Source organism: Desmodus rotundus, chromosome 9 (genome assembly GCF_022682495.2).
Source record: "Desmodus rotundus isolate HL8 chromosome 9, HLdesRot8A.1, whole genome shotgun sequence".
In the NCBI taxonomy this organism is placed as follows: Eukaryota; Metazoa; Chordata; class Mammalia; order Chiroptera; family Phyllostomidae; genus Desmodus; species Desmodus rotundus.
Genome location: NC_071395.1, coordinates 43,880,699 through 43,893,264, shown reverse-complemented (window position 1 = coordinate 43,893,264; position 12,566 = coordinate 43,880,699). Strand labels below are relative to the sequence as shown.

Sequence of the window (12,566 nt, the reverse complement as noted above, 5' to 3'; positions counted from 1 at the left end):
AGACTGCAGGCAGCTGCACACACTAGCAGAACCTGTGTTTCTAACACAGGGCTCCTCAGTCTCTGCAGGACGGACATTCTGGGCCAGGTCTTTGTCTGAGGTGTGGTCTCTCCTGGCCATGGCAGGAGGTTTAGAGCAACCTGGACTTTACTGACACCTCCCATGTGACAGCCAAAAATGTCTCCAGAGATTGCTCTGTGTCCCCTAGGGGAACAGTATATTGCCTCTGGTGGAGAACCAGAGTTTTAACGTAACAATCTCAAAATATTTTCATATACTGTTATAATAGCAATGTATTGAGAAAGTATACCTTAGATTTCAAGTGTGACTAGCACAGCCACACCTCAGAATATTATGTAGATGTGGAAATAATGAATCAGCATCTTATACCCTCTTTGACTGAAGGGAACACTGTAGGTATTGTTGAATAGGAAGGAAGAGTGGACACAGAAAAAAACTGCAGAACACATGAAGAGCATTTCTGATGGGCCAGGATGCTGTTTATGCATCTGGACAAAAGCACATGAGTGTGTATGTGAGCATAACATAGGAAGACAAGATTTTAAAAAAGATACTAAGCCCTTATAGAATAAAGATAGCAGCAAGAATGTAATTAGGTTAAGTATACTGATTAAAAAACTATTGTATGAAAAATAATTACGTGAGAATCAAATTAATTTATATTAAGAGAGAAAATAATAACTTAAAAATATCAACATGGGCTACTGATGCCAGAGTAAATTCCCAAGACTTGGAAATAAGAGAATGTTATAGAAGGGCTTTGAAAATCAGGGAGAAAGCAGTATCTAAGTAAAATTTCTTCTTATATAGAGATATATGGATTCAAATTTGCTTATGGAAGGTACAGGTAATCTTAAGTTAAATCTTTATAAATAGTACCTTCCACTTTAACAGGAACCTAACCAACAAAATGAACAAGCAAACAAAATATAACCAAAAGACATTGAAATTCAGAACAGGCTGACAGTGGCCAGAGGGGGGAGGGGAGGGAATTAAAGGTGAAAAGGGTGAAGGGTTTGCAGGAAGAATTATTAAGGACACATGGACAATAACAAGGGGGGTTGCAAACAGGAGAGTGAGATGGGAAGGGCTGGGATCATGGGGAGTGCTGTGTAGAAAAGGCAGGAAACTGTACTTTAACAACAATAAAAAATTTGTCAAAAAAAAAACTGCCCTGAACAATCCTGTTCATTTTTTGCTATACCCATGCACTCTTTTCTTTCATATTTGAAATTAACAGAAGAATTGCTTAGTCATATGGCACATTTATGATCATATTGAACTAGTTCCAATATTTTTGAAATAATCACAAATTTCTCTATGACCTGGAGTCATAAAAGAAAATGACTTAGTCTCTTAAATGCCTTTTAATTGGATACCTCCCTTCAACATACATTGATATTGTGTGTTATGCCTTTGCTGAATTCACCAATGTACACTGAAACTACTGTGTGAAAATACAAATAAATAAATAGAAATAAGAAAAAAAAAAGAGTGCCTTCCAGAGGATGGTAGAAGATGACGCCCATTTTCGAAATGGAGCTGACCACAGGAGCCAAAGGAGCAATACAGAATGAAGGAAACGTGGACAAGTGGCAGTATGTGGGTAGGTGACTTGTCAGTGCTAAGGACACCGAAGAATACTCACTTTCATTTTTTGTTTATAGCAAGGATTCACAAGTGAAGAACATAAAAGTAACAGCTGTATTTTCTTTTCAGTAAAAAAGTAAAATACAAAAAAGCAATGGAGAGAAAACAGTGTGACTGAGTGATAGACTTGAGATCATGCAGTTAATAAATACTCACAATTCTCCACATTTATGTACATAAAAGGATTCAAAGACAACAACAAAGTTGGTGGGGAAAAACCCCTCCAATTCCTTGTTTTAATAATGTAATAAAAAACAGGAATCAAATCATACTGACTGCACTCTACAAATGTCTGGAATTTGCAGAAAATTTCCAATAGAGGAAACAAATGAATAACTAACCCACAAGTGTATTGGGTCATAGGTCATGAAGTAATGGCAAAGTCAAGCTATTTAGCGCACCTCTTCTTACTTATCAAACACATTATTTTTCATGATAATTGAATACCCAGAGTGAAAGAAGATACTGTGGAATGTACCACTCATGACCACTTTTGCAAGGTAATACTTGCAAGATGTATATTGAATATGGATCTGCCTCATCAATATGGAAACAGTGTTCAGTATGCCCCATGATAAAAATAAAGAACTGTCCTCACTTTACTGCACAGCTCCCCACAGCTAGTACTCTATTTCTCTCCTCCCTTTAGTTGCAAAACTCATCGTACCTGTTCTACTTTCACTTGAAATACTTTATGCCTCCCATTGCCACCTAATTGGGTGTCTATCAGTGAGTAGTGAGCAATGACACATGTGCTGCTGACTTCAATGTTTACTTTTCTTTTTAGCATCACAAACAAATCATGAACTAGTTAATCAGGGAAGCAAACAACCATAGGCTTATGGCTTTCAAGAGACCTCAGGTGAATGTGCTTGGCTTTGGCTCTCTCTGACCCTTTCCTGGAGCACCTACTGCGCACCGGTGTCACCTGCTCTGGGTTTCTGAAAAGACGACCTCTCAGTAAATAAGTCTAGCCTCCTGGATGGATGACAATGGAGGCTGAAGCTGTCTGCTCTGATAAGACAGCAGGAAGGAGGCAAGGCATTGGTGTCTAGACAAACCTAGGGTTCCAAAAGCAACAACCAGGTTCCATCCAGCCCAAGGTCACGCATGCTGAGAGGCAGGAGATGAGGAGCTATATACAGCTCCCTACGTCTGCTCATTATGTGCATTTCCATCTTGTTCTTCCAACCTCTAATTGCAGGGTTTCCCTGTGGGTCTGGACAGAAGGGACTGTTTTCCTGGAGATTCTGTGTTCCCAAAAGACCAGCTTGGAAGTCCAACGAATCCTGTTTTTACTAGTTCCTCTCCACAGACCTGTGGCTTCAAGAAGACTGACCATCTGACACTTTATCCAAACCCTGATTTAAAAGATTTCCAAATTTAAGATTAAGGATCCAGTCTGGATTAGAAAACTCAAATCCCTAAATATTGACTTGTGGTAGGGACACAGCCCCTCATGTCCACAGAAAATTGCTATTTTCTTTTCAACAAGGGGGAGAACAGAGTTCCATGAATTAAACCTTGAGTGTTATACACTAGGCTTCATGACATGTTGAACAAAAAGTTTTAGAATTTCAACCTCATATCACTAGAGTTGTCATTTAGTCCCTCACTATGAAATATTTGTTACTTATAAGAAATAGTTGAGAACCAAGATGGCGGCGTAGGCAGACACACTGTGCCTCCTCGCACAACCAGAACTGACAGAAAATCTAAGGGCAAGGAAGTCCGACACCAAGTAGATAAAAAAGAAACATACATCCAGATTGGAAGGAGGGGCAGAGACAGGCACTGGGCAGAGAGCAAACCCTGTGGCCCCACATTCGTGTAGATAAACCGAGAGGGCCGGACTCAGAGTGGCGGATAACGGGGCAGGCAGAGTGGCGGGTAGCACCCTGTGGCCCCACACTCGTGCACAGATAAACTGGGAGGAACGGCTGGGAGCGAAGCAGATCTCATAACCCAGGGCTCAGGCGCGGGGAAATAAATCATCATACCTCTGATTGAAACAGCCCATGGGTGCTGGGGCGGCAGCTGGTGAGACTCCCAGCCTCACAGGAGAGGTCGTTGGAGAGACCAACAGGGGCCGAGAGTGTGCAAAAGCCCACTCACTCGGGAACCAGCACCAGAGGGGCCCAATTTGATTGTGGGTAGCCGAGTGAAAGACTGAAATCTGGTGGAGAGTGGAGTGGGCGCCATTGCTCCCTCTGGGCCCCTCAACCACGTACAGCATCACAGGGAAGCAACTAGCATAACCCCGCCCCCAGTGAACACCTAAGGCTCTGCCCCTTTAAGTAACAGATGCGCCAAGACCAAAAAAATGACCCAAATGACAGAACACTTCAAAGCTCCAGAAAAAATACAACTAAGAGAGGAAGAGACAGCCAACCTATCGGATGCACAGTTCAAAACACTGGTTATTAAGATGCTCACAGAACTGGTTGAATTTGTTTGAAAACTAGATGAAAAAATGAAGCCTATGCTAAGAGAAACAAAGGAAAATGTACAGGGAACCAATAGTGATGCGAAGGAAACTGGGACTCAAATCAATGGTGTGGACCAGGAAGAAAGAAACATCCAACCAGAAAAGAATGAAGAAACAAGAATTAAAAAAAATGAGGAGAGGCTTAGGAACCTCCAGGACATCTTGAAACGTTCCAACATCTGAATTATAGGGGTGCCAGAAGGAGAAGAGGAAGAACAAAAAATTGAAAACTTATTTGAACAAATAATGAAGGAGAACTTTCCCAGTCTGGCAAAGGAAATAGACTTCCAAGAAGTCCAGGAAGCTCAGAGAGTCCCAAAGAAGCTGGACCCAAGGAGGAACACACCAAGGCACATTGTAATGACATTACCCAAGATTAAACACAAGGAGAGAATCTTAGAAGCAGCAAGAGAAAAGGACACAGTTACCTACAAAGGGGTTCCCATAAGACTGTCAGCTGATTTCTCCAAAGAGACCTTACAGGCAAGAAGGGACTGGCAAGAAGTATTCCAAGTCATGAAAGACAAGGGCCTACATCCAAGATTACTGTATCCAGCAAAGCTATCATTTAGAATGAAAGGGCAGATAAAGTGTTTCTCAGATAAGGTCAAGTTCAAGAAGTTCATCATCACCAACACCTTATTATATGAAATGTTGAAGGAATTTATCTAAGGAAAAGAAGATAAAAAATATGAACAGTAAAAATGACAGCAAACTCACAGTTATTAACAAACACACCTAAAACCAAAACAAAAGAAAACTAAGCAAACAACTAGAACAGAAACAGAACCACAGAAATGGAGATCACATGGAGGGTTATCAATAGGGGATTGGGAGGGGGAAAGACGGGGGAAAGGTACAGAGAATAAACAGCATAAATGATAGTGGAAAGTAGACAGGGGGAGGGTAAGAATAGTGTAGGAAATGTAGAAGCCAAAGAACTTATAAGTATGACCCATGGACTTGAACTATAGGGGGGGAATGTGGGAGGGAGGGGGTGGGCAGTATGGAGTGGAGTGAAGGTGCATAAATGGGACAACTGTAATAGCATAATCAATATATATATATATATATAAAAGAAATAATTACTTTTTTTTTGCACTGCATTCTAATCTTGGAATACAAAATTAAATACGTTCTTCCCTGCAGCCTCCAGAAGAAAACGAACCTGCAAATGTCTTGGGTTATGCCCATGAGACCTCAGGAATTGTAAGAGATTGAGTATGTTTATTTATAAATCAGTGGTGTGGTAATTTTATGTTAGACTTAATAATTGAAAACAGGTATTTAGCAAAAGGAATTTCTTCAGGTCATTGATTTAAAATGTCTTATTTCATTCATTTAGCCTCCCCTGGGTAAAGGCATTTTGCATTGTATTCTCCCCTTAAGTGGAAGACACGTATAATCATTCGGTAGATATGCAGTATCTCTGGCTGGTAGAGAATTTCTTCTTGCCTAAGCGTTGATGTACTTCAAATTATATGCTTCTGAAATATTAATATAAGAAAAAGATTCGTTTAAATTTATGCATAGCATTTACTTTAAATCTTTGTGTCTAAATTTCTCCATCTTTAAATTTTATAGTAAAATTTTATTATGTTAAATTTTATATTCATTCTTTTCTTTTTTATTCTTTTCAACTTTCTCTTAAGTGTCCTTTCAAATATAAGGTTATATATGGGTATATGTTTGACTATATATATGTGTGTTTATTTGAAATAAAAATGTACACAAATAAATTTAAACTCATACATACAACTTTACCTGGAACAGTTTTTTGGAGGCAAGAAAATATCCACATCTCATTTATTTCTTGAAACATTCATCTCAAGTTTTGTTTGCTATCCTACTTTCCTTCACAAATAAGGAAATTGGGGCTCAGGTTTAATAATTACATTGAGAAGCCATTAGTGGTTCTTGGGCCTCTTCTTGGCAATATGCCTGAGTACCACTTGACTACTCACATCCCTCAGTTTTTGGATCGGCATCTATTCTTTCCATTGTTTGAGTTTCTTTCCATAAAGGAGATATATAATGAAAAGGAATTATTACAAGGAAAATTGGATCTTCTTAGTGATACCAACATGGTAGACTTTGCTATGGATGTATACAAAAACCTTTATTCTGATGATATTCCTCATGCTTTGAGAGAAAAAAGAACCACAGTTGTTGCACAGCTAAAACAGCTTCAGGCAGAAACAGAACCAACTGTGAAGATGCTTGAAGATCCAGAAACTACAAGGCAAAATGCATTCAGGCAAGGTTGGTAGGATGCTGTTTGACTGCCTGTCAGACAAGCATGGCTTTAGGCAAGAATATTTAGACACACTCTACAGGTATGCAAAATTCCAATATGAATGTAGAAATTATTCTGGAGCAGCAGAATACCTTTACTTCTTTAGAGCATTGGTTCCAGCAATGGATAGAAATGCTTTGAGTTCACTCTGGGGGAAACTGGCCTCTGAAATCTTAATGCAGAATTGGGATGCAGCCACGGAAGACCTTACCTGGTTAAAAGAGACCATCGATAATAATTATGTGAGTTCTCCACCCCAGTCTCTTCAGCAGGGAACATGGCTCATTCACTGGTCTCTGTTTGTTTACTTCAGCCAACCCAAAGGGCATGATAATATTATTGATCTCTTCCTGTACCAGCCACAGTATCGTTTTTAAAATATTTTTATTGTTATTCAATTACAGTTTTATGCCTTTTCTCCCCATCCCTCCACGCCACCCCAGCTGAACCTCCCTCCCTCTCCCACCTCCACCCTCCCCCTTGATTTTGTCCATGTGTCCTTGTAATCCCCTCTTTCCACTGTCCCCTCCCCACTCCCCACTGGCTATTGTTAGATTGTTCTTAACTTCAATGTCTCTGGTTATATATTTTTTTGCCAACTACAGTATCTTAATGCAATTCAGACAATGTGTCCACATATTCTTCGCTATTTAACTACAGCAGTCATAAAAACAAAGATGTTCGAAAACGCCAGCAGGTGCTAGAAGATCTAGTTAAAGTTATTCAACAGGAGTCTTACACATAGAAAGACCCAATTCCAGAGTTTGTTGAATGTTTATATGTTAACTTTGACTTTGATGGAGCTCAGAAGAAGTTGAGGGAATGTAAATGTGTGCTTGTGAATGACTTCTTCTTGGTGGCTTATATTGAGGATTTTATTGAAAATGCTCATCTCTTCATATTTGAGACTTCTTGTTGCATCCAGCAGTTTATCAGCATTAACATGACTGCAGAAAAAACTGAAAGGTGGATTGTAAATTTGATTAGAAATGCAAGACTGGAAGCCAAAATTGATTCTAAATTAGGTCATGTGATTAAGGGTAACAATGCAGTCTCACCCTATCAGCAAGAGATTGAAAAGAAAAGACCAAAAGCCTTTCATTTAGAAGGCAGATGTTGTCCATGAATATTGAGAAGTAACTTAATCAATATAGTGGGTCAGAGACTCCTAATTGGGGAACTCAAGACTCTGTCTCCTACTGAAGAACTATAAAGACAAGACCAAAAAAACAAAAAAAAAATGTAAAGGAAAAATGAAATACTAAAACCATTACATAAATGCTGACATACATATTAGAAACAACATATTGAGTATAAATTTTGGTGAATTTGAATGAAATTGGCTGTTTCATTAAATAAAAGTTTATTGTCCACTTTCTTGACTTATACACAACTGGAAACGTCAGGTATGGACTATAATTTTTATGACTTTTATTCAGCACATTGTATATTTGAATCATGTCCACACTGTATTATACAATTATACTTCAATAAATTACTTAGAAGGCAAAAAGCATAGCAGTGAATGGATTGGAAGAGGATCTAGAGCTCAGGTAGCTGATTCACACTGAGAAATAGTAGAAGGTATCTCTTCAACCTGGGAAAAAATCAAAGTGCTATCTAAAAAAGACAATAAATGAACTAAATGAAGCAGAAACAAATTGATAGATATAGAGAACAAACTGATGGTTAGTAGAGAGGGAAGGTATGGGATAGAAGAATAACAGGAAGGGGATTAGGAAGTATAAACTTCCAGTTATAACATAAGTCATGGGGATGTAAAGTACAGCATATACTCTATTAGGAAATAGAGTATATAATATTGTAATAACTATGTATGGTGACATGTATTTACTAGACTGTTGTAGCCATCACTTGGTAAGGTATATCAATATTGAATCACTATGTTATATACCCAAAATTAATATAATGTTGTATGTAAACTGTATCTGGAACTAAATTTATAAAAAAAAAATTATTGTTATTCAATTACAGTTGTCTGCCTTTTCTCTCCATCCATCCACCCCATCCCAGCCAAACCCACACCTCTCCCCCACCGCCACAATCCCCCTTGATTTTGTCCCTGTATCCTTTATAGTAGTTTCTGTAATCCCCTCCCCCCACCATCCCTCCCCAAGCCCCTCTGGGAATTGTTAGATTGTTCTTAACTTCAATGTCTCTGGTTACATTTCGTTTGCTTTTTTCTTGTGTTGATTAATGTTCCAGTTAAAGGTGAGATCATATGGTATTTGTCCCTCACTGCCTCGCTTATTTCACTTAGCATAATGCTCTCCAGTTCCATCCATGCTGTTGCAAAGGGTATAATCTCCTTCATTCTCTCTGCTGCATAGAATTCCATTGTGTAAATCTATCATTGTTTTTGGATCCACTCATTTGCTGATGGGCCCTTAGGTTGCTTCCAGTACTTGGCAATTGTAAATTGTGCTGCTATGAACATTGGGGTACATAGGTTCTTTTGGATTGGTGTTTCAGGGTTGTTAGGGTATAATCTCAGCAGCGTAATTGCTGGGTCAAAGGGAAGTTCATTTTTAGTTTTCTGACGAAATTCCATACTGTTTTCCAGTGGCCTCACCAATCTGCATTCCCACCAACAGTGCACTAGGGTTCCCTTTTCTCCGCATCCTCTCCAACATTCGTTTGTGGATTTGTTTATGTTGGCCACTCTGACTGGTGTGAGATGGTACCTCACTGTGGTTTTAATTTGTATCTCTCTGATGGCTAGTGATGCTGAGCATCTTTTCGTATGTCTCTGGGCCCTCTGTATGTCTTCCTTGGAGAAGTGTCTGTTCAAGTCCTTTGCCCATTTTTTAATTGGGTTGTTTGTCTTTCTGGAGTGGAATCATGTCAGTTCTTTATATATTTTGGAGGTCAGTGTCTTGTCTGAGGTATCCTTGGCAAATATGTTTTCCCATACTGTTGGTTCTCTTTGTAATTTGGTGTTGTTTTCTTTAGCCATGCAGAAACTTTTTATTTTGATGAGGTCCCATTTGTTTATTTTTTCCTTTATGTCCCTTGCTTTAGGGGACATGTGTGTGAGGATGTTGCTGCATAGAATGTCTGAGATCTTCCTGCCAATGTTTTCCTCAAGGACTTTTATGGTGTTACGACTTATATTTAAGTTTTTTATCCATCTTGAGTTTATTTTCGTGTATGGCGTAAGTTGGTGATCGAGTTTCATTTCTTTGCATGTAGCTGTCCAGATCTCCCAACACCATTTGTTAAAGAGGCTATTTTTGCTCCATTTTATGCTTCTGCCTCCTTTGTCAAAAATTAATTGACTGTAAAGACTTGGGTTTATTTCTGGGCTCTGTGTTCTGTTCCATTGGTCTATGTGCCTGTTTTTATGCCAGTACCAGGCTGTTTTGATTACAGTGGCCTTGTAATACAGTTTGATATCAGGTACTGTGATCACTCCTGCTTTGTTCTTCTTTCTCAAAATTGCTGCAGCTATTCATGGTCATTTATGGTTCCATATGAATTTCTGCAATGTTTGTTCTATATCTGTGAAATATGTCATGGGTACTTTAATAGGGATCACATTGAATCTATAAATTGCTTTGGGTAGTATGGCCATTTTGATGATGTTAATTCTTCCAATCATGAGCATGGTACATTTTTCCATTTCTTTGTGCCTCCCTTAATTTCTTTCTTCAGTGTTGTGTAGTTTTCTGAGAACAGGTCTTTTACCTCTGTCAGGTTTATTCCTCGGTACTTTATTTTTCATGTTGCTATATCAAATGGGATTTTTTCCCAGATTTGTGTTTTTGCTGATTCATTGTTTTTATGCAGGAATGCCTTTGATTTCTGAGTATTGACTTTGTATCTGTCTGTTTTGCCAAATTCATTTATTAAGTCAAGTACTTTTTTGGTGGAGTCTATAGGATTTTCCATGTACACTATCATGTCATCTGCAAGCAGTGACAGTTTCATTTCCTCCTTTCCAACTTGGATGCTTTTTATATCTTTTTCTTGTCTGATTGCTGTGACTCGGACTTCCAATACTATGTTGAATAGGAGTGGTGAGAGAGGGCATCCTTGTCTTGTTCCTGATCTTAGTGGGAAAGCTCTAAGTTTTTGTCCATTGAGTATGATGTTGGCTGTGGGTCTCTCATATATGGCCTTTATTATGTTGAGGAATGCTCCCTCTATTCCCACTTTGCTGAGTGTTTTTATCAGAAATGGGAGCTGTATCTTATCAAATACTTTTTCCGCATCTATTGATATGATCATGTTGTTTTTGTCTTTGCTTTTGTTTATGGGATGTATTATGTTTATTGATTTGCAAATATTGTACCATCCTTGCATCCCTGGGATGAATCCCACTTGGTCATGGTGGATGATCTTTGTAATGTATTGCTGGATGCGGTTTGCCAATCTTTTGTTAAGGGTTTTAGCGTCTATGTTCATCAGTGATATTGGCCTGAAGTTTTCTTTCTTCGTTGTGTCTTTATCTAGTTTTGAGATTAGTATGATGCTGGCTTCAGAAAAACAGTTTGGGTGTCTTCCATCGGTTTGGATTTGTTCGAATAGTCTGTGAAGGATAAGGGTTAGGTCTTCCGTAAATGCTTTGTAGAATTCTCCTGTGAAACCAATTGGTCCAGGGCTTCTGTGTATTGGGAGTTTTTTGATGACTGCTTCAATTTTGTCTGCTGTTATTAGTCTGTTCAGGTTTTCTGTTTCTTCTTCATTCAGTTTTGGAAGATTGCATTTTTCTTGAAATGTGTCCATTTCACCTAGGTTTTCACATTTCTTGGCATATAGTTCTTCATAGTAATTTCTTACAATCCTTTGTATTTCTGTGGTATCAGTTGTAGTCTCTCCTCTTTCATTTCTAATTGTGTTTATTTGGATGCTCTCTCTTTTTTTCTTGATGAGCCTACTTAAAGGTTGTCTATTTTATTTATCTTTTCAAGGAACCAGCTCCTGGATTCATTGATCCTTACAATTGTGCTTTTAGTCTCTATGTCATTTAACTCTGCTCTGATCGTGGTTATTTCCTTCCTTCTGCTTGCTCTGGGCTGTCTTTGTTGTTGTTCCTCCAGTTCTTGTAGGCATAGGGTTAGGTTGTTTGTTTGAAATGTTTCTATCTTTTTAAGGTAGGCCTGTATTGCTATGAACTTCCCTCTCAGGACTGCCTTTGCTGTGTCCCATAGCTTTTGGGTTGTTTTGAGTTCATTTTCATTTGTTTCCAGAAAGTTTTTGATTTCTTCCCTAATCTCTTTCTTGACCCAATCATTGTTTAATAACATGCTATTCAGTCTCCATGATTTTGAGTGTTTTGGGTTTTTTCCTTAGGGGTTGGTTTCTAGTTTCAGACCCTTGTGGTCAGAGAATATGCTTGATATGATTTCAATTTTCTTGAATTTGTTGAGGCTTGCTTTGTGTCCTATCATGTGGTCTATCTTTGAAAATGTTCCATGGACACTTGAAAAGAATGTGTATTTTGCTTCTTTGGGATGAAAAGCTCTATATATCAGTTAAGTCCATTTCATCTAGGGTATTGTTCAATACCACAATATCTTTGTTGATATGTTGTTTGGAAGATCTGTCTATTTTTGACAATGTGGTGTTAAAGTCCCCTAGTATAATTGTGTTGCTGTCAATATCTTTCTTGAAGTCCTCCAAGATTTTCTTTATGTATTTGTGTGCTCCTAGGTTGGGTGCTATATATTTACAATGTTTATGCCTTCTTGGTGGATTCTTCCTTTGAGTATTATGAAATGACCTCCCGGGTCTCTCTTTATGGCTCTTCTTTTGAAGTCTATTTTGTCTGATATGAGTATTGCTACCCCTGCTTTTTTTTCCTGTCTGTATGCTTGGAAAATTTGTTTCCAGCCCTTCACTTTCAGTGTGTGTAGGTGTTCCGTCCTGAGGTGGGTCTGTTGTAGGCAGCCTATGTGGGTCATGCTTTCTTACCCATTCAGCTATTCTATGTCTTTTGATTGGAGCATTTAATCCATTTACATTTAAGGTTATTATCGATAGGTAGTTATTCATTGCCATTTCTTCCTACCTGTGTTCCTCTCTTTTTTAAAAATTTTTTGTTGTTATTCAATTACAGTTGTGTGCCTTTTCTCCCCACCCCTCCAG

The 12,566-nt window shown here is 38.5% G+C and overlaps 1 protein-coding gene and 1 pseudogene across 1 annotated transcript in view; one reads left to right on the top strand and one right to left on the bottom strand.

Moving 5' to 3' along the window:
- The window catches only part of LOC112301497 (olfactory receptor 7A5), a 167,028-nt gene that overhangs the window by 38,253 nt on the left and 116,209 nt on the right, over window positions 1-12,566 (bottom strand). The window lies entirely within an intron of this gene.
- LOC112301553 (eukaryotic translation initiation factor 3 subunit E-like) lies at window positions 6,094-7,658 on the top strand (annotated as a pseudogene).